Source organism: Gracilinanus agilis, chromosome 2 (assembly GCF_016433145.1).
Source record: "Gracilinanus agilis isolate LMUSP501 chromosome 2, AgileGrace, whole genome shotgun sequence".
Classification (NCBI taxonomy): Eukaryota; Metazoa; Chordata; class Mammalia; order Didelphimorphia; family Didelphidae; genus Gracilinanus; species Gracilinanus agilis.
In genome coordinates, this window is record NC_058131.1 from 568,709,262 (window position 1) to 568,714,296 (window position 5,035).

Genomic DNA, 5,035 nt, shown 5'->3' on the forward strand with positions numbered 1-5,035 from the left:
CTTTCTTTCTTTCTTTCTTTCTTTCTTTCTTTCTTTCTTTCTTTCTTTCTTTCTTTCTTTCTTTCTTTCTTTCTTTCTTTCTTTCTTTCTTTCTTTCTTTCTTTCTTCCTTTCTTCCTTTCTTCCTTTCTTCCTTTCTTCCTTTCTTCCTTTTCCCCTTACTGCCTATCTTAGTAACAAATCTAAGACCAAAAGTCAAAGGCTAAGCAAACGGGGTTACGTGACTTACCAGGATCACACAGCTAGGAAGTATCTGAGATCATATTTGAATCCAGGACCTCCTGTCTCTAGACTTGGTTTTTAATTCACTGAAACACCTAGCTGCACCTAAATGTTAAATATTTTGATGTGTATTTACCTCCCAAAGCAATAATTTCCCCAAGAATACATAATTCTCTTGCAAACAGTACCTTGCACATAGTAGGTACTTAATAATTAGTGCTGAATTGTGTCACTAAAATGCTAGGAGATAACACTGTTCCAGTTGAAGTGTCAGCAAATGCTTCTTGGTTGAATAATTGATTGACCAAAGTTTCCTGAAGCTCTAGCATCTAGATATTATTCTCCAATTTCTCATGAGCGCCCAAATCAAAGTAAGACTAAATCATGGTACTTTTTCAGGGAAAGAAGTCACTGTTTGATTCACTCATTCAACATTTATAAAGTACCTACTGTATGTAGAGTACAGTGCTAGATACTGTACATACTGTATAATGCTATAGTCTGCTTGGATGACAAATTAGCACAGAGGCAATAACAGTGAAGCATCCACTAAATTACACAATAATATATTGGATTTATAAGACCTGAGAGGCAAGTGAATTATCAACCAGGAAGATTCATGAAGACTTCATGGAGAAAGCTGGACTTCAAAAGGCAGGCAGGAATTAATGGGGACAGATGAGGGAGAAGAGAAAGAGGAGAATGGGCAAAAGATGGAGAGAGAGAGGAGATTTTCCAGATCTGGGAACAACATGAATAAGGGCATGGAAGCAGGAAATCTCAGTGTGTTTTGTGGAGACATAAAGATCAATGTGTGCTGTGGTATAATATATATGGAGAAAAGTAATACAAAATCAGGCTGGAAAAGTAAGATGTTGCCACATTGGGAAGGGCCTTGACTGCCAAGAAAAGGAGTTAACAGTTCTGAAAGACTTTTGAACTAATCAGTGCAGTGACCAACCATTTCAAAAAGATTTCAGAGGACTGATGAAGTGTACTTCCCACTCCTGACAGAAACATGATGGACTCAATGCAGAATGAGGTACATTTTTGGCTAAGGCCAGAGTGGGAATTTTTTTGGCTTACCTATCAATATTTGTCACAATGGGGTTTTCCTCTCTATTGGGGATAAAATGGAAGAGATAAAATAAATGCTTGATAAGAAAAAAAATTTTAATGAGTTTGGACTTTATTCAGGAAGCAAGAGTTACAAACTGTTTTTGAACAAGGAAGTGCTCAAAATATACATAAGGAAGATTTTTTAAAATAATATTTTATTTTATCCCCATATTATATGTAAAAATTTTTAATGTTTTTTTTTTCAATTTTGAGTTCTCGATTCTCTCCCTCTCAAAGGAAGATTATTTTGGCTTAGTGGCTCAGTAGATTAAGATCCAAGTCTAGAGACAGGGGGCCCTGGGTTCAAATCTGGCCTCAGACACTTCCTAACTGTGTGACCCTAGTCAAGTCACTTTATCTCCATTGTCTAATCCTTTACCACTCTTCCACCTTAAAACCAATACACAGTATTGATTCTAAGATAGAAGATAAGCATTTAAAAAACAACAACAGTAGCATAAAGGATGGATTAGAAAGCAGAGAGAGTGATGGTGTGGAAACTATCATATGGCTGTTTTAATAGTCCAGGCAGGTAGCAATGAAGTACCTATACTAAGGGTTGTGGCAACAAAAATAGAAAGAAAGGGATATATTTGAAAAATGTTCCAGAGATAAAATGGACAAGATCTCATAGCTAGTTGGGTATTCAGGCATGTCCAGCTCTTTATAACCTTATATCTGATTTTCTTGCAAAGATACTGGAATAGAAACATTTCCTTCTCTAGGGAATTAAGGCAAACAGAGCTACCCAGGATTTCATGGCTAGTGAGTGCCTAAGGCCATATTTGAACTCAGGTCTTCCTGACCCTAGGACCAATGTTCTATCCACTTAGCCATCTTAGCTACCTCCTGCCAATTGAATAGGAGAGGCAGAAGAAGGAGGGAAGAGTCAAAGATGACATCATGATCTTAAAGGTGTGACACAGTGAAAAGTTGTGCTGTTTGATAGAATTAATGGAATCAAAAAGGAGATTGAATTTAGTGAGAAAGATAATAAACTTGGCTGTGGACTGGTGGTGGTTAAGGTGTTCACCCAGGTCTTGTGGAGAACTAAAGATGAGGGTTTGGAGCTTAGGAGGAAGATCATGGCTGGAGATAATAGATTTGGGAATTGTTTGCAAGAATATGGTAGTTGAAGCTAAAGAGAGAAGAGGGCTGAGGCTAGAATTTGGAGGAAAATCTACATTAAGGGACTGAGAAAAAGAAAGAAAGATGGTAAAGAGAACAAAGAATGATCAGTCATCAAAGTGAGTGGAAAACCAAAAGAGTGTAGTGTCTTCAGAACCCAAGAAGGAGAGAGGACCTTATAGGTAGGGATAGTTAATAGTGTTAAAAGTTAGGGGCAACTGGGTATCTCAATGGCTAGAGAGCCAAGCCTGGAAACAGGAGGTCCTGGGTTCAAATGTGACCTGAGACACTTCCTAGATGTGTGACCCTGGCCAAGTCATTTGATCCTCCATTGTCTAGCCCTTACCACTCTTCTACCTTGGAACCAATATTTAGTATCAATTCTAAGATAGAAGGCAAGGTTGTTTTTTTTGTTTGTTTGTTTGTTTTTTAAGTGATAGGAATTTCAGGGTGGATGAGGACTGAAAAAAAGCCATTGGATTGAGCAATTGGGAGGAAACTTATGATTTCTGAGAGAGATGTTTTGGTAGTACATGGTACAGAAGCCAGCAAGGGAGCAAAGTATAAAATAATAAAATTAAAGAGATGGCAAAGGGGGCAGCTGGGTGGCTCACTGAATTGAGAGCTGAGCCAAGAGAAGGGAGGTCCTGGGTTCAAATCTGGCCTCAGACTCTTCCTAGCTGTGTGACCCTGGGCAAGTCACTTAACCCCCATTGCCTAGTCCTTACCACTCTTCTACCTTGGAACCAATAGAATATTGATTCCAAGATACGAGGCAAAGGTTAAAAAAAAAAAAAAAAAGGAGATAGCAAGGAGGAATGAAGGATTTTTAAGAATGAAGATCATCTGGGCATGTTGACACCAAGGGAGGTTCCAATGACATAAAGAGAGAGAATGAAATTAGCAGGAGGAGATAAAAGAGAGCAGGAGACAAGAGGGGATTCAATAAAGGAGGCAGTAGAGGGATTGACATTACTAAGGAAATGGGTCACTTTTTCCTTTGAGACTGAAACAAAGTAGAAGAGATTAGGGCATGATAAAGAGATTTCAGGTATAGAATTGGGAAGAAGAGGGAGCTCTATTGTCTCAGAATGAAGTACTATGCTGAGAAGGAGGGAGAAGGTGGTTCAGGGAGAGGTTTGGATCAGATGTGGCAAATGTGATAGGAAGTTAATCAGAGAAGAATGAAAGGAATGTCATGTAACAATGAGATCCCAGTTGGGATTATAGAATATATCCAGTCACAAGTCAGTTTTGAAAAGTTAAAAAAAAAATCTCTTATAAGCCTTACCTTCTTAGTATGGTTTCTAAGATTGAAGAGTAGCAAGGGCTAGACTTTTAGGGTTAAGTGACTTTCCCAAGGTCACACAGCTAGAAAGTATCAGAGGCCAGATTTGAACCCAGGTCCTCCTGACTCCATACCTGGCTTTCTCTACCCACTGTGCTACTTAGCTACCCCTCAGGCTGGTAGTGTGATTTCTTCTAGCAGCATTTGATAGTGAATAACACATAAGTAGTAATGGCAAAGATAGATAATGAAAGTTCCCCAGGGTGGGAGTTTGGAAAGAGATTAGTGGTGATTGGACAAGTGGGCAAAGAATTCAAGAATAGTGGACAACATTGAAATTCTTTTTCCAGTAGCAAGAATGGACTGCTCTGAATCATCCATACACTTTCATTTTTTCCCCTTTCCCTCCTTATAACTATGAGTTAAAAGAAATAATCTATGCCTGTTAAAGATTCTGAAGTCACTTGACCCACACAGAAATTAAATTTGTGACCTCTCTTAGTGTAATCACTGTGCTACCAGAGAAGCACTCAGTCTAAAATGCATCTCTTCCTCCTATTACCTTCCTTTGTGTATATCTATGTCTCACTCCAATCTTTCTTCTCTCTGTGTCTCTCTGGAACTCTCCTAGTTCTTTCTCATCTGTCTAATTCATCTTGCTTTTCTCTGGGTCTCTCCTATCTCTCACCCTTTCCTCTATCTCTTCATCTCTTTTGTTCTTCAATTCTTGAAAACACTTTGCCTTCGGCCACTTGCCAGCCATCTTGGGTAACTGAAACTATTTGGCTATTCTGGGCTAGACAGAGAGCTTATACAAAATTTTTGGTTCCAGGATGTGATCCCTAAAACCAATGCCTGTTGTTTGTCTTTGTGTCAAACCTTTCGCCACGTGGGAAACCTCCTTTGCTGGGAATTGTGACGTTTTCGAGTAAAGGCTGAGTCCAGGAGCCAGTTCATTGTTCCTGGATATTTGACCCTGGACTGATAAAGAGAAACCACTGAGGGGAAGAGGGATGAAGTGGACATGGGAATTTGTCCAGGGAACTTCCATTAGCTCTTCTCACCTCATTGATTTTATTCCAGGGAAGGGGAAGGAGGGTTGGGAAATGACCCTGGAGGGTCACAGCCCTCCAAAGTAAAGATAAGCTATCCAGTTCAAAGGAGAAGACCCACATCAGATAACTTAAAATGGAACCAGGGCTATTGTGACTTCTTGCGCAAGATCATAGATTCTTTTGATGTTACAATAGGTTAGAAATCCTCAATGCACTCAAGATGT